This window comes from Alligator mississippiensis, chromosome 5 (genome assembly GCF_030867095.1).
Source record: "Alligator mississippiensis isolate rAllMis1 chromosome 5, rAllMis1, whole genome shotgun sequence".
NCBI lineage: Eukaryota > Metazoa > Chordata > Crocodylia > Alligatoridae > Alligator > Alligator mississippiensis.
Genome location: NC_081828.1, coordinates 41,194,147 through 41,212,287, shown reverse-complemented (window position 1 = coordinate 41,212,287; position 18,141 = coordinate 41,194,147). Strand labels below are relative to the sequence as shown.

The 18,141-nt window shown below is 44.2% G+C and overlaps 1 protein-coding gene across 2 annotated transcripts in view; it reads right to left on the bottom strand.

Annotated features, from left to right (window-relative positions):
• The window catches only part of ATF6 (activating transcription factor 6), a 174,920-nt gene that overhangs the window by 74,271 nt on the left and 82,508 nt on the right, over window positions 1-18,141 (bottom strand). The gene's annotated exons all lie outside the window — the stretch shown is intronic.

Sequence of the window (18,141 nt, the reverse complement as noted above, 5' to 3'; positions counted from 1 at the left end):
ACATGCAGTCTAAGAGCTGCATGCAGTGAAGCTGACACCACAGCCCTGTCTCTCTTTCTCTCCCAACCCACCCACCATACCTACACCCCACCACACCCCCACTCTCCAACCACACCCCACCACATACACTCCCTTACTGCCCACACACAACATACAGTAGGACTGTATTTTTAGCTATTATTCTGTCACCTCTAGATACACTTCGTAAACACACAAATCAGTACAAAAATATTTTAAAATAAAATTAAAATAAGTTATAGTAGATGGTGTATTTTTTTTTTATATGATTTGAGTTTTTTTCTGGGTTCAAGATTGCAGCATCCTTCCTCCCTAAAGGGGTACTTCCAGGGCAAGGGGAAGGACATCCAGTGTCAAAGGTCAGGGGTTGGGGGCAGGACTTCTGGTTCCAATATGGCAACCGGGGGTGGGGCTACCACAGCTTCCCAAAACTTGGTAAGTGGTCCTCCACTCAAAATAATTGCCTACCCCTGCACTACATGATGCCTCCCACTCCAAGGAGTTTCATGTACATATAAGAGCAACCCTTGCACAACTCCATAAGACAGTGCTCTTAATGATTAGCAAAAGCCCACTGCTTTCTGAGACCTGCTTGAAAAAAAAGCGATCAAAGCCAATTTAGTACCATGTTCTGCACACCTGGTGTCACCTGCATTAAAGTCAGTGACTCCTCATGGATGTGTTGAAAGATGGGAGTTGGACTAGGTGACCTCCTGAGGTCCTGTCCAACCCTAATTTTTTAGGAGTCTATGTCTTACATTGACACTCTCATAACTGGGGACCTACTTAAGTTGCAGCAAAACTACAGGTTTTTTGCAGTCCACCTGTGGAGCACAGAGCTGATGTGGGCATTTCGTGGTGGCCCTGCGCCTCACCACTGATAGGCAGAGGGCACCTTCACTCAGTCTACATCACTTCTACTTTTTTTTGTCCGGTTGATTTTATAGGGAATCGTAGCCAATGCCAGATTTCCCAGAAACTGCAGACAATGCTGTTTCTCACGGTTTTTGCAAAATTCGTGAAACTGATTTAGGTAGGTCTCTACTCATAACGTACCATATCATAAGACTGGATAGTATACACCAAGCGGTTGCTCTCCTGTGTCTAAATGAACACATCTGTTCTTCAGCCTGCAAAACCTGAGAATTTCCCCTGCTTCCCAAAACAGACAAAGGTACAAAATGCCATCCTCGGACTGATGACTACTATCATATCTACCTAATGTGTTAAGGATGGGGTTATCATTTTCATTGGTAGGAGAATAGAATCTTTTGAGCCTTATTTCCAATATCTACCAATGGATTAAGTAGTTTAAAACTTGGTTTCCTTGTTTGTGAACAAGTAAATGTTTCTACCTTTCCAAGGAGTTTCTATAACGGAAAACAGCTCATGTTCTGTTGACAAATGTCAGCTCCCCAATCAACCCCAGTTGACTACCAGTTGTCGTTCCATCTGCTGAGACCACATTTTGATCGTATTTGTCTTTTCACTTCCTGGTTAGAGAAATACTTCCTTTGTTCATGCTAATTTGTGGAGTAGCAGGCCTTCAGCTTTATAAAAGCAAACTGTCTTCATCTATTTCTAGCCTGCAATTCTTTGTCAAATCTGCAGCACATATTTTATATATGCATATATACATATTATTACTGGTCACATCTGTCTGCAACCATTTTGGTTTCTTGTTATGGTGACATCTTTTCAAGATGTTCTATTTTTCATTGTAATTATCTGCAGTGTATGTTGTCCTTCCAAATGCTAGTTTAAAAATAACACGGTATTGGTTAGGCCTAAGGCCTGGGACATTTGAGGCTGAATGAAGTTCAGTCATAGAATTAATTCCTGACTCACGAAGTTCCAGTAAAATGTACAGAAGACAAAAGAATCAAGAATAAGTAAATAAAACTGACAGTGTTCTTTGTGCCATGCCAGAAGCGTTCATTTTAACGTCTGCTTTTCTTATTCCACTCGTAGCAGTCCTCAGTGTAACATTTCACTCCTGATTTTATTCAAGAAAATTTTAAAAATTGTACCTCTAGTTCCAACAAACCAATTCTGACAGCAATTCCTTTATTTGTAGCATCTGAATTTTATATTTAAAGATATTCTTCCAGAAACATCTTTCTAGAGATAGATGTAGGGCTCTGGAGTTTAGAAAAAAATATGGTTGTTAACAAGGATGTGAAAGACAAAAGCATATCAGCTCCTTTCCCCTCTGCACTTCCTGAGTGAACATTGGTCCCTACTACCATTTGAATCTGGCTGAGTTGCACAACTACACTGCGGCCTATGGGCAGTTACTTTTCTACTTTCAGCCATAAGCATCTCTAATGTGTGTCCCCTTTTCTATTTACACCTTCCTTGCTGTTGAGAAGGTGCACTCTCAAACTGAGATAAAGCTCTGAAAAGCTGCACAGAAAACAGGGAGACAAAAGGAGTAACTTGCAATTTAGCTGGAAAGCCCCATTTTTCTACCTCTCTCTCTTTTTTAATTGCATCATCACAACATTCTTTTGAATGTCGTCTATGTCCTAAATTTAAATTTTCTGAGTTCCCTTACTTTTGCATCTTCATGACTCCAAGGTCCTTGCAAAGTCTTTAATATTTAGGCCACTAATAGTTATTTTCAGCATTTAATTCCAGGTAAATGAGGTTTCTCTGTATTTCCAGATTCTCCTAATGGCCTGAAGGGCTTCAGAAAAACAGCTCTGCTTCTATAGCTGCTCCAGAGGTGAGAGCATTCATGGAGGAACAGAGGATACCTGAGAAGTGAAGATCGCTTCCACCTTGGGAAAGTCAGCTACATCTTCCTGCTTTGTGGGCTCTGCAAGGGATAACCAGAAAGTGAAGCTTTCCTGTCCCTCCTCCCTTTTACTACAGAGCCAGCAGGGAGGATTAGAGTTCTTGAATGTAGCATGAGCCAGGACTAAAATTTGCTTGGTTGTGTTCTGAAGGAAATTTGAGGAAAGGGAGTCATTTCTTTGATTTGGGGTAAGGAGAGTATAATGTGGTTTTGGCAGAGAACAGGGTATTTGTATTAAGGAATACAGGTGGCAGGTTCTCTTGCTGACCAAAGTTGTGGGGTAGATAGAGATAGGGTCGAAGAGTTCCCATGAAGGATCTTTGACAGTGGAATTCACTGCCCTAGTCTGACAGGGTCTTGGGCTGCTGTGCTGGTGTACTCCTCAGGGTTTTTCTTGAAGAAGTGGATAGAAGGCATGACGTGGGTTAGAAAAGGAAGGCAAGTGAAACGGTGAACATTGCTTTGAAAGGCTAGTTAGGAGACAAATAAATTATTTTATTGTAGATCCTGTGTCATTGCTCTGTATATTTTGAGAGACTGTAATAAGTACCTAGAGTCTTGGATAGCCATTTGTTTTTTACAGTTAAACATACATCAAGAATCTTGACGGTAGTCTTGCTAAGGGAGCAGTATGATGGGAAATCTGTTCTTATAATTGGTTGTTTTTTAAGACAGTCCATAAAACACCAACCCTGATGTGGGGTTGCTAAGATATTATTTATTTCTTGACAAGAGGTTCAAAGACTGCCTGCCTGATCACTGCAAGCTCCACCCTGGATTATATACACAGCTCCTGAGCAAATCAACAGGAGCATGGCCTTAAACCCTGCAGAGGGTGTTTTGAAGCCTGCTTCTATCAGCATACACTACAGGTAGAATGTATAACATACAGAACACAGACAATACACTGAGACTCAGGGACGCCAAAGTAAAGGAGCGCCCCACTATAAATGCACAAATTCCCTTGAGGGCAAGAGGTGTTTGATGAACCCTTTGAAAAGCTACACTTTAGCTCATAGGGAGTGCAAAATCGTATCAACTACCAGAGTCCTACATACAGTTAGCTACCATGTTGTTAACATTAATACAACACCAGTCAGAAGAACAGTTATATCTGAGTGGGAGATCAAACTATATGTCCCAGCATGTAGAAACCCACAAGCAAAGTCCATGCAAGGCAACAACAAAATAACCACCGTAAAGTGTAACAAAATGAGAGAAAAGTAGTTAGGGTTGAGTTGCCCGCCATGGAACTTCTGAAGCCAACTTTTACACTGGAGTTTCAGCTGCATGATGCTTATGATGCAGACAGTTCAGTGTAATAGTAGAATGGTACAGATATAGAAATTCAATTTTTCTGTCAGAGTAAACTCTTGAATAATTGCTACAGCTGCATGAGTTATATGAGAAACAAGAATTCTGGAGCCAGGCAAAACCCCTAAGCAAAGGCATCCTGCAAATGGCATCAGAGGTCAAAGCTGATGTTGTAGCACTGTTTCCCTAAACAGCAAAAGAGTTGGCAAGTAGGTATATTGTAGAACAGGGGTGTCCAACCTTTTTGAATGTGGGGCTGGATCATGAACTTTTTATCACCCATTGGGCCAGCAAGCCATATTCAAAGACCTCACAGGAAGCGGTATCATATCAGGAAATGATGTCACGTGACTTTTGACACCAATGAAGTTGCAGGAAGTGACAATGAAATGGGCCTGGAAATGTGGTTTAAAATCCAAAATAAAAACAATATAAAAGCAACAATTAAATAATACCAAACACTTGACTAAAGTAAACACTGTCGCATAATGAAAGAAGCATAATACAAGTCGACAGATCAAATATGGAAAAGATATCAGCCAGAGTGGAAACTAATCAAAGGTGGAGGGATGCGTCTCAGCGGGAGACACCTGCGTGGCACTTTGCAGCCTCCGCTGCTCACTGCCTTGCAAGGGGCAGGCGGGAGGGGAGGGAGGAGGGGCTCCTCAGTGCATCCAAGAGGCTGAGAGAGAGACTTGCGGCTCAGCTGGGCATGGCCGCAGCTACAGCCAGGCATGGAGAGGGGCGGGGAGAGCTGCTGCCACGCGCAGGAGCCTCAGTCCGGGCTCCTCCTTGTCCTCCTGGCCACAGCCTCCCCGGGATGTGCGGGAAAGGTGCCCTCTGCTCTGCCGCTGCCCACCTCGCTGCCCCAGTGGCTGCGTGTGCCCGCATCGCCTCCCGTCCCCAGCAGCACATGAGAAGCGGCCCCCTTGGGACTCGGGGCCTTGCGCGTGGGCGGCCGGGCCCAGAGAGCCACAGCGCCTGGGGGGAGACTGGCTGGGGGAGCAGGCGCCTGCCTATGCAGGGCAGGGCAGGGCAGGGCAGGGCAGGGGAGCTGGCAAGGAAGCAGGCACGGGCCGGCAGTGCCAGTGGTCGCTGCTTGGCTTCCTGCGCAGGGCCGCTCTGGTAGTGCAGGGCACGGGCACGGGCTCGTGTTGGGCAGGGAGGTGGGGGCAGGAGCACAGGCGCTCCCGGACGCACATCCTCCCTGCCAGCAACCGGCATGTCCTGGGCCTGCGAGTGGAGCCGCTCCTCCGCCACCCAGTGGCAAAGTTCTCAGGTGAAGGCTCCGTCTTGGGCCTGCCCTGAGCCTGTGGCATTGGCTGTGGCTGCCCAGGCGGGCACCAGCTCCTTGGACGGGCAGCGCCACTAAGCAGCTGCAGCCAGCACCGCCCCCGGCCGGGGAGGGATCCGGCCCCACAAGGGACCCGGCCAGGCCGCGCCGACAGTGCATGTGGGAACCTTGTCTCTTCCCAAGCCCTTCAGCAGCCATTAGGAAGCTGCTGAGGGGCTGGGGGAGGGACAAGGGGTTTCCTGTTGCAGCACCACAGGCCACAGAAAATGCCTTGGCGGGCTGCATGGTGGCCTGCGGGCCGTATGTTGGACAAGCCTGTTGTATAACATTGAGAGGACTCAGAACTATTTCTTGCAACGATGCGGAGCAGCCACTGGTTTTGTCATCAGTCCATTCCACTGACTTTCATGTCAACCAATTTAAGAAATACCTTAACTAGACAGAGAAATTGGCATCCATGCCCACTACGTGAATCTCAAAGGTGCTTCTAAAGCACTTTTTTTTGGCCACCTACAGCTCTTATGAATAACCCTAATGTTTACACCCAAAATCAAATGGGTGAATCTTCCAGTGCCAATGTCTATGTTCAGCTCCTTCCCTCTCCTCCAAGAGCAAGGCTTCTCCTCATTCTGCACAGGGAAGATGGTCTTATGGAGAGAGAAGCTCTGCTGATTAAGTAGATGGAACACTAAGCTGGGACTCTAGAAAACAGGGTTCGGTTCCCATCTCTAACAGAAGCTTGTTGGGTGACATCAGGGAATTAGCTTTCCACTCCTCTGCCTCAGTTTCCACTTCTGCAAAATGGGGGTGATTGAACAGCTTTCCTACAGCACTTTGAGATGTACTAATGCAAAGTGGTATGGGGTATGGCAAAGGAAACATGGGAAATGGGATAACCTCTTCTTAAGTCATGTTAAAGTATCTTCATTACAAATGAAGTCTAACCCCACCCTGCTAACAGGCACCCAGATACATAACTGCTAACATAACTGACTGCTTTGTCTTGATGCGAGTAAAATGGAAACACAGAGTTTTTATGTCTAAAAAGTAATACCCGTGCACAGGTTTACTTTGCAAGAAAAACAGGCACCAATTAAATCTGGTTTATTTCACTGCAAATTTGTGTGCAGAGCCTGTTAGAACCTTAAACAGTTCCAAAACTTTGTATCCTAAGAACAGAAACGCACTACACTAATGTGCATCCTAGTGCATGCTACCACAGTGGACGTGTGCAGAGACAATAGGTGGAATCCTGGTCCCAGTGGCTGTAAACAGACATTTCATTTGAGGCGGGCCTGACTGTCCTGGGTTTTTACCAAAACTGCACGATGATCTACATCTGTAGCCCTTCCCAAACGCAATGCTGTCCTGACTGGCTTGTCCTTGGAATGAATGGCAATTAATTTGAATGACCTGTGATTAATTTACTGAGGTACATAGCATCGTGCAGGGAAAAGCGTTAGGACACTGTCTCTCACATATTTTACAGGTACTTGAAGTGGGACAATGGATTTGTACTCTGTAGAATCCCAGGACAAAAGGCGGAACTGTGGCATGTGCTTGCAGCCAATAAAATCAAGGGTAGTATTCAATTATCATCTTTATATCAGCTTACTGTGGTATTAACAGAGGGTTACAAGAGTCCTTCTCTAAAGAATCATCAGCAGAAGAAGATATAAATATGCATGTTACTTTAAATAGCAGTAATAATCCAGAGCCCTATATGTACCATGGTCCTAAACAGTGTACCAAATATCTTCATGGTACCCTTCTGATGAATTTTCTAGGAAGATTCAATGGCACCTATACACTTAACTTCCTTAGGAAAACCCCAGAGGGGAATTTTAAGGAATGGCACTTGAAAATAATGAAGACAATGTTACATACAATAAGCTGAATTTTGTAACCGCATTTCCAATGGGATTTTAGAGTTGAATCTGCAGACCTGGCATTGCAGACGCTATCATGAGGGAGAAGCAGGAGGTTTTGGTGACTGCACAGTGGACTCGGACTAGAAGGAGTGGGAGGAATTTCTGAGATCCACTGCAGATTCCACAACACCCTGGAGTGTTTCCTGGTTGTCTCATTGTGGGCAAGAAGGGAAACAACTTGAAACAGAGTAGAATTTAAACTCCTACTTCCCCACCACAGCAGCTATCTCTTAATTGCACCAAAAACCATGAGTGTTGGAATGTGTTGCTTCGCACCAGGGTACCCAAGGGATGCTTCTCTTTCTTGGCCATGCTGCTGTGGCTGCAGCCATTAGCAGAGCTCCAACTGACCATACAAGAGGGATGGCAGCTGGCATTAGAGTACTTGCTGTGAGATGTCCCTGACTCCAAATGTGCTCCCTACCATTGTCCAAGGTAGTTGAACTCTACGCGATTTTTAGGTAAGCTGCAAAGACCTGAGCTCTGCGTGCTAAAGCAGAGAGTGTGGGTTCAGGGAACTGCGAGTTTGGGGATAACATGCACATTTTTCTATTGTGTGTGTGACTCTGTTGTGTCGCTAAGTGGCTAGTTCTGTAAGGAACATTATAGAAAGTACTTAAAGCAGTAACAAGGATTTTCTTTAAAAATGTAATTAATGACCTAAATTTCATGACAAAATTCAAGGGCTGGCAACCTTTATGCCTTGCAGGCTGCCAGTTGCCTGCTCTCCCTGTTCTCTCACCCTTTTGCGTGCTTCCTGCAGTCTCTGCATATCGTTACCAAAGTGCTGCAGATTCACAAGGCCAATGGCCACACAGAGGGGCAAATTCAGCAGTGACAGCAAGTCGAAAAAGAGGGCAGGGAGGAGAGGAAAAGGCAGAACACGGTATAGGAATGCTTTGGTTTTCCAGCTGCCACACACTGCCGATCTACACCCCAGCTGCCATGAGCTGAATCCAAACTCTTCACAGACCTTATCTGGCCCACAGGTTGCCAACTTCTGATGCAATTGAATGAGCCAAGAAATGATCAGTAGAGACATTTAAATGATTATTGTTGAGCTTCAAATGTAATGCCTTGGGGAACAAATGGTATCACTGTTCAGGTCATACTCTCAGCCACCAGTTCAGGGCATTGACAAGCTGTGCCTTTGTTCCCATTTCTTGCTTATTCAAAAGAGTTCTTTGCAACTAGATATGTATGGGTTTTCTAGAAAAAAGAAAAGAAGGCACATACTCTACAGTAAAAGGGGGAATCTGTGGCAAATTCTGCCTGTGACCCCTCAGAAAACACAGGCTCTGGAAATAACTTGTACACGGCAGCACCTTTCCTCTGGGGACAAAAATGAATTCAGTCTCCCAGTATCATCAAAGATGCCAAGCATGAAATTAACTTGTTACTATTTTAATCTCGAGGATTTGTAAAGTGATTAGGACAGCTCTTACCTTGTATACCCTCAGGAACTCTGTAAGGCAAACTGAGGCATGAGCAGCCCTAATGGATGGGTCTGCTGGAAGCATCAGAGATGCCGTGATCCCATGGGTGGGAAAATACAGAGTATCACTCAAAGAAGTAGAGCTGTGCCTATATCAGAGATACTGTAAGATGGAGGCCACATGTGAAGGGGGTCTATAACACTGCATGTTGTATTGGTGGTGTGGGGGAGGGGTGGGCACAAAAGAAATGCCTCCATCTTGCTGATTTTGGTATCTTGCTTAGGTCTTTTTTGAATTAATGTTAATCTATAGTTTGCAGAGTGATTTTGAGGTTTTTGCATGACTGCAGTTGCCTAAGACTAAAAGGAATTAAGTCCTTTGGTCTCTACCCCTTCCTGAGAAAGAGTGAATGAGTAGTCTGGGTTGTTTCTTTAAATCACCCACACTCCAGCAATTGTCAGCTGACCATTTCTACCGACATTACTGGCCTATATAACAGAATATGACCCTCTAGAGACAGAGGGTAGCTTTAGAAAGATCCCTCCGCCCCCTCCCCAATTCCTAATATTCAGTGGAAAACAGACAAGATTGAGTGTGAGACAATCTTAATGAAAAAGGCAAAAAGGCACTTCCTGGGCCAAGTTCCTGATAACTGCACCCTCAGGCATGCGTATGAATTCTCTTTTGTTGACTTACAAAGGAATCTCAGCAGTGCATCTAAGAGTAAAGGAGTTTGCCTCTGAGGAAAATTCACTACCTCAGGTTTGCCCTGGTAAAGTAATAAAGGAAGGGGATGCACAAAACAGCCTTTGATTCCAGGACATTTCATTCCCAAACTATTGTGCTATTAAAAGAGACTTCAAATCTCGTAAAAGAGAAAAAAAGCTTGGTTGGCCCTGATTTATGACAAGGAGGAATTCTTATAAACATAAGACAAGTACAAAAGTTATAGTGATGGCTCTGCAAGTCAAAATGAAAGTCAATGCCTCTTCCAGCTCATTATCTGCCAGTGTGTACACTGTAAACAGAATCCATACACTTCCTACTGTATTCAGGTGGACAAGTGGCAAACAATGGCAGAGGGTGAACAGACAGACTAAATGCCTGTTTGCTCTTTGCTCCAAGTTGCTAGGAAAAAGTTTCATAATGAACACCTCCTCCAAAAGCTATTTGAAGTCTTGTTCTGACTATATTTGTGTTGTTACGAGCTGCTTAAAGAACAGAAGAACAGGCCAAGCATTTAATAACAAAATTCCAGTCTTATTACACAATCCAGTAATCCCCATGCTGGAAACAAGCTTCATACTTCTAATCAAGATAAAAAAAAAAAACTTCAGTCCTGAGAAGCATGTCTCTATTTGATTGTCTGAGCTTTTTAAAGATATAAATCTCACATGAAGAGAGACTACCCACAGACTACCTAGCAAGAGGTCTTAACATCCCAAATGTCTATATTTGCATGGACATACAAGAGAGTTACTGAGTCTGGGAAACAATGTCACCTTACTAATATTACTTCTCTTTAATGCATCTTTTAAAAGATCCTTTTAAATAATAACCATCACATTTTCAAAAGAATATAGTTAAAAACCAACACCTTCTAGAAATTTTAAGCCTCAAATTTTGATTTGAACAGAATCCTTTTAAAGAAGTTAATAGTAAGGGAAATGTACTGTTTTATTTAAAAAGGTCAGTGAAACTGCTTTTTCATTTGAACTTCCTCCTCAAACTTCTATCTCCCCCATCCAAGCTTGGGAGCCCAACTGTTACAGCACAAGCTGATGCTCAATCATTTTAAGGAAAATGAGCATAACCATCCAGAAATATGCCAAGGGAAGTGACCCCCAAGGACCAGAGCACTGAATGAATTAAATGCTTGTTTTAATACCATAAGGTATTATGTATCAACATTGCAATGGACAGATGGAGCAGCACTGCAACTGTTAAGATGGCTCAGTCTTGCCCAGGATCCTGTCTGCAAGTTGGCCAGTATGAGATACTTTAAAGGTGTGCTACTTAAATAGAAGGCACCACTTGGGAGTGCCTTTCAAGTCAGGTACACAGACAGAATTCTGAAAAAATCCCTGGGTCACTAGGATTTAGTGGGAGCCCAGAGAAGAGGGTAGAAACTGTTCCTCCAGTATCCCATCTAGCTGCTGTCTCAACTACTGTTTGGCTCAATCCCTTTCACGAACCAATCCCAAGATGCAGTGCCATAGCAAGAAAGTTTGATGCCTGGGGCAAACCTGCAGTGGCAACACACCCTTGCTCTGGTCCAGGGGGCACATGCCATGCTTGCCTGGGGGTGCACGGAGCGGCGAGAGCCAACCCCACTCCCCATGCTCCCCGGACAAACTGCTCATGGCTCCGGCCCATGTCCTACCCCAGCTGGGTAGCACCTGTCCCAGTCCCAAGCTGCCTCCTCCCTCATGTGGGTGCCTTGATCTGCCCCCTCCATATCCCTTCCCTCCTCCTGCCCCTTCCCACCCAACAGACTCTCTCCAAGCGGCTGAATTGGCTGCGTGCATGCAGCACTTGGTGACATTATTGGTAATATCAGACAACATTTTTCAAAATATTTGTAACGAAATTTCAACTTGTAACTTGCCTAATGGTGCCCCTTCACTTCAGCACCCAGCCAGGGGTGACTGGTGCCTCCTGAGTCGGGGGGGGGGGGGGGGAAGCACAATTTGTGGGCAGGCCTGGGGGCAGGCCAAAAGCCTGATATCCACTCCTATACTTGTGCCATGGCTTACTGCCCCTGCCCCCCCCCCAATACGCCACCAGCCTGCACAGCAAAAAAACTGCCCCATCCTAAGTGGTGCTGAGTCAGGGACCAATCTCAAAAGGGCATGTGCCCCCGCATGCCTCCAGTACCATTTGCCCCACTCACTCCCTCCCTTGCTACGGTACTGCTAAGATGGCTCCTCAGTCCTGCAGCTTCCCTGATCTCAATGGCACTTGGGTTCTTAGTAAGGGAAGAGCCATATTTGCATTTGCTTGGACAAGCCTTAACTGGAGCTGAGTACAGATGAGAGTACAGAGCAGGCAAAAGCAGCAACCTACAACATGAGCCCTTGCTGCAATTCCAGCAAACTAAGCAATGCACACCATTCTTGTCTTCTGTCCCACAAACATGATGTAATAGTTTTTATTTGTACTAAAGCAGTACCTTGGAATCCTAGTCATGAATCAATATCCACTGTACCAAGCACTGTACGATCACAGAACTAAATCAAGGCCCACCTGGAAAGAGCTCGTCTGTCCCTAGATCTTTATTATGGTCATAGATGACTGGCGTTTTCTGAATCATGCTAACCATCTGGACTTAACAATACTTTGTAGCAGTCAGTTCCACAAGTCAGTAATGTACTATGTAATAAGTATCTTTCTGTTCATCAGCTTTAAATTCGCTATCATTCCATCCAGGAAGAGCACACACCAACTGCTGAAACTTCCTTAGCCTGACGAAGGGTTTTTGAACCCGAAAGCTTGCTTAATAACTTTTCTCCAACTATTTGGGTTGGTCCAATAAAAGATAGCAAATTCACCCAAGGAACCTTGTCTGCCTATCATTCCAATGAAGTTTACTGTTCTCAAGAAACTGGTTGGTCCCCACAGTGTTGAACATCATTTGTTCATTACATCAAAGTACAAAAGCAACTGTAATGTATGAAAACAAAGAATCAAATGCTTTTGATATCAACAATGGGGTGAAACAGGGTGCATCTTAGCCCCATTGTTTTTAACATCTACTTTTCATTCTTGCTTTTTCATGCATTCAAAGACTGCAACGATAGCATTTATCTTCAAATCAGATTAGATGGAGGCTTGTTCAACATTGCAAGTTTCAGAGCAAAAACCAAAGTGAAAGAACTGGTTCTAAGAGATTTCCTGTTTGCGGATGATGTAGCCTTGGTTGCCCACAGTGAATTTTCCCGGGATGGCAATTAGTCTTAAGACTGTAATCATGTACCAATGGGTGGAAGAACCAATACTTGACATTGCTTTGAAGGATAAATCTCTTGGTGTTGCTGACAGTTTTTGCTACTTGGGTTCTATGATCAGCAGGAATCTCAACCTTCAGACTGAATTGACTAACAGAATTGGGAAAACAGCTGAGAATTTTGGGCTATTATAGAGGCAGACAAGGTTCTTTGGGTAAATATGATATTTTGCATTAGACCAACTAAATAGTTGGAAAAATTATTCTTTGCAAGCTTTTAGGTACAAACATCCTTCTTCAGGCACTGAGAGTGTCTGTTGTTGCTTTGTGCACTTTACTGGGTGGAATGGAAGCGAGTATGCAAAATGCAAGTCGGGTTATCAGATGGCAGGCAGGTTATAATGTGCCATAAATCCAATGTCTATATTTAGTCCATAATGTTTTGTAGTCAGCAGAGTTATGAAGTTAAGTTCCTAGACTCATCTATGAAGGATGTTTTGTGATGCTCCCTGTGCCTGAAGAAGGGTGTTTGTACCCAAAACCTTGCAAAAAACAATTTTTCCAAATATTTAATTGGTCTAATAAAAGATATCACATCTACCCAAAGAACCTTGCCTGCCTGTATCCTTAGACCAACATGGCTACAACCAACAACCCTAAAGCATAGGCTATTACAGAAATGTGAATGGAATAACAGCAAGCTATCAGCTAAGGTGAATCTATGAGAAGTTTGTGCTGTCACCTCAGCTTTATGGTTCAGAAATGTAGCCTACATATACTAGGCATATCAAGAGATTGAACAGCTTCTGCATGTGTCAATGTAAAATCCTGAAAATAAAGTTGGAAGACAGAATATCAAACATAGAGGTATTGGAGTGTGCAGGACTGACATGCTTAGAAACCACTATAAAGAAAAGGTTGTGATAGATTGGTCATGTCAGGAGAATGCGAGAAAATGGTATCCTCAAGAATATTTTGTATAGTGAGATTTGAGACAGCTCTAGAAAGTGGGGTTGCCCTTTATGACAGTACCACAATATGTGCAAAAATAGAATCATAGAAAATGAGGGTTGGAAGGAACCTCAGGAGGTCACATCTAATCCAACCTCCTGCTCAAAACAAGACAACCCCCAACTAGATCATCCCAGCCAAGGCTCTGTCTAGCAGGGTCTTGCAAACCCCAAATATGGAGATTCCACAACCTCTTTAGGTAACCTGTTACATACAGTGCTTTACTACTGCCTTCCTCGTGAGAAAGTTTTTCCTAATATCTAACCCTAAACCTCTATTGCTGCAACTTAGAAGAGTGAGAATTTCCAATCAATTAAAATTTAGGATTATTGGCAATAATGAGGGTTCTAATCCTGGGAGCCCAAAATCATGGTCAGAAAGTGGTGGATGGGCTGCTCTCGGCAGGGCATTCACCTGCTGCATGGAGCTACCCTGCTGCTAATTAATTAGTAAATAAACAAGGACACAAATAGGGGGTAATAACCAATATATTAAACAATGAGGGTAACAACACAAACAACAATAATCCAACAAACCAATAAAGCCTCTCCTATTAGAAACAACAAAAGAGAGGAACACAACAACTCCCGTGGATGGTGTCGGAGAGCAGGCTCTCCTCCCTCACATGCACTGCTGCTGACAGGCACGCAACCCTCTCTCAGCAAGCTCTCTAGAGATAGTGGTTTCCCAGACTCTCATCAAAATACAACACAAAAACGGGACTGACCACCTCGGTCCTCACCTACTCTCTCTCTCCAAATGCATCCACTCTCCCTCACTCTCACTTTGATTGCTCCTCTAGAAGCCAGCTGCTTCTTCAGCTGTTTCCAAGAGCCAGGACAGCAGGCTCACACATACAAGTGCAAGGTAGCAGTAGACCTCTCCTTGCTTTTAACCACATTCAAAGCCAGGCAGCTGTCACTCACACAGGAGGCACCAATTAAACACACAGGTGCACATGACACTTACCTGTGCATTCCGCGCTCTCCGTGCACTTGGCCCTTTACCTGTCCCTCAAGAGCATCAATATGGAGTCTCTTAAAATGCCTCGGACACTTCCTACCAAGATACTGATCCAACTGAGCAGGTCCACAAAACAAAACTGGGTCACTGTCGCTCCTTGTTCTGCCATCTACCACCACTGAGAACAGTCCAGCATCATCCTCTTTTGAACCCCCTTTCAGGTAGTTGAAGGCTGCTATTAAATCACCCCTCAGTCTTCTCTTCTGAAGACTAAGTAAACCCAGCTCCCTCAGCCTCTCCTCAGAAGTCATGTGCCCCTGAATCATTTTCACTGCTCTCCACTGGACTTTCTCCAACTTGTCCACATCCTTTCTGTAGTGGGGGGGACCAAAACTGGACACAGTACTCCAGTCATGTGACCTCAAATAGAATAATCGCTTCCCTTGGCCTATTGGCAACACTCCTAGCAATGCAGCCCAGTGTGCCACTAGCCTTCTTGGCAACAAAGGCAGGCTGCTGCCTCATATTCAGCTTACTGTCCACTGAAACCCCCAGATCCTTTTCTGCAGAGCTGCTGCCCAGCCAGTCGGTCTCCAGCCTATACTGGTGCGTGGGACTGTTCTGTCCTAAGTACAGGACTTTGCACTTGTCCTTGTTGAGCCTCATGAGATTTCTTTTGGCCCAATTGTCCAATTTGTCTAGGTCACTGAATCCTAGCTGTACCTTCCAGCATTTCTATTACACTTCCCAGCTTGGTGTCATCTGCAAACTTGCTTAGGGTGCAATCCATCCCATCTTCCAGTCACCGATGAAGATACTGAACAAAACCAGCCCCAGGACTGACCCGAGGCACTCCACTTGAGACCGGCTGCCAGGTAGACATCGAGCCATTGATTACTACCTTCTGAGGCCAAAAATCCAGCCAGTTTTCTATCCACCTTACAGTTGATTCATTTAACCCATACTTCCTTAGGTGGCTTGCAAGAATATTGTGGAAGACCACATCAAAAGCCTTGCTAAAGTCAAGGTATATCACATTCACTGCTCTTCCCGCATTCACAGAGCCAGTTATCTCACCATAGAAGGCAATCAGGTTGGTCAGGCATGACTTGTCTCTGGTGAATCCATGCTGACTGTTCCGAATCACCTTATCCTCCCAGTCCTTAGAAATGGATTTCTTTGAGGAGCTGCTCCATGATTTTTCCAGGGAATGAGGTGAGGCTGACTAGTCTGTAGTTCCCTGGATTTTCCTTCTTCCCTTTCTTAAAGATGGACACTATTTTTGCCCTTTCCCAATTATCTAGGACCTCTTCCAATTGCCACAAGTTTTCAAAAATAAGGTCCAGGGGCTCTGCTATCATACAAGCCAACTCCATCAGCACCCCTACATGCATTGCATCTGGCCCCATGGACTTGTACACATCCAACTTTTCTAAATAGTCCCTAATCTGTTCTTTCACCACTGTTGGCTGCTCACCTCCTCCCTAGATGATATGAAGTCATGAACATCAATGTAGAAAGCTGGGAGGAGAACACAGAGTCCCAACCAATCTGGAGGGAACATCTGACACTGGGTTCAGCTCAACATGAAGTGGCCTTGTCAGAGAGGATGCAAGCAGAGAGAGAAAGAAGAAAGCAGCATGCTATAAATTTGGACTCCAACTTAGACAATTTATGAAACAAACTCATAACAAGCTGTGTCACTCTTGAACTGGGCTTGTCAGACACAAATGAATTAACTGGGCATCTGACTAGACTTCTAATGTGTACACCATTATCCAGAGGATCAACAGTTGCCTACTACTACATTCCAATGGCTCCTTGTTCCTTGTCATGAAAAGGACACATATGGTAGCATCTGTTTCTGGTAAATCTCCTCTTATTTGTTGCTTGTCTACACTCAAAAATCCCAGCATTTTCTGGCTCTCTTTAACTATGTTTTTTCAGGTCTCTATGCACTTTTCCTGCTTTTCTCTGAGCCCCTTTATTCATTTTTACTATCTTTTTTGTGAGGTAGGGTGGCTAGAACTGAACATGAAACCCAGTACGTGGGCATTACAAGGGCCATGTTAATTTCTAACCCATTCTTTATGTAGCTTAACATTTTGCTTGTTTTATTTATTTATTTTTGGCAAGACTGCAAATGGAGCATGGTACTTGCACGCTGAAAGTTAAGCATGTGCTTAAGTGCATGGTGAAGTTAGGGCCAACTCGCTAAACATCTTACAGAAATGAGTCCCTAAAGTCCCTCCTGTCACAGCTGTTCATACTGTTCCAAAGCACTAAGCAATGGCCCTATGAGGAATACAGACAAGCTTGGATGCCTTTATTCTCAGCTCTGAGGCCTTGATACTAGTGCATATGTTATAAATGCTTTCAGCACATGAATATCACACATAACCCTCCCCACTCCGAGATTCTGCTTGGTTAAGGTTTGCTGTGTTTAGCTATAGGTTACCCAGCGCTCCAAATGGCCACTAAGCATTTCCCAGTTCTCTCTCTGCACTTGCCTGCATCGTCAGCAGCCAGAAGTATTGCTACATCTGGGAAAGTGAGCAGGGTGAGTGGGAGGAGAGTAGCACAGCTGCTCACCAGAAATTTTGTGAAATTGCAAAGGTCACATATGGCCCTTTGCAAACTGACTGAAGAGCTTTTACTGGAAACTGTATCAATGGTGAAACCTGAGGGTGCTGCTTTACTTATCCCTTGAGAGTCATGGATCTCTAGCTGGAAGCCCCAAATTGAGAGTTACTACTTATATTGCAAACAAGTGAATCTGCAACCTGATTTTTAACTACTGAAACTTGGCCTTTCATAATGGAAGCCGGTAATCAGTAATCCCATCAGAGATAGTACACATGGAGTCCACTTGCCAGAACAGTTGTACTCAAACAGTTTGATAATGTCTATTGCCAGGGGATTTTGAGAACATGTAGAAATGAACCCCATTCCTCTCTCCCTCCTGTCTCGATATGGCGTTTCCTCCATTTTGTTTCACTACTAGCCCCCATTTGTCCATGCAACTTTCCTCTTTCCTGTTCCTCGTAGATCTATACCCTCCACTACCCTCTGCAAGCCACTCTTCTCATCTCTGCCATTTTGAATATGGGCTGGGCACATTTTGCAGGGCCCCAGACAGACTATGCATGTTTTTCAAAAAACAAGGGCTAACTATACTTGCTTAAGCTAAGCACATGGCATAGGCTCCACTCCAGAAAATGCACTTCTATGTAAAAAACAGAAATAATACATATTATCTGTAACTCTGCATGTATGGATTTCATATCTGCCTCCTTCTGTGTTCTCTGGACAATATATTTAAGTATACGCTTAATATATATGTATACTCTTAGAGATATGAAACTTCTGCATGCATCTGGAAATAAAAGAGCTAAAAATTCTCTATAAAGGGAATAATTAAAATACTT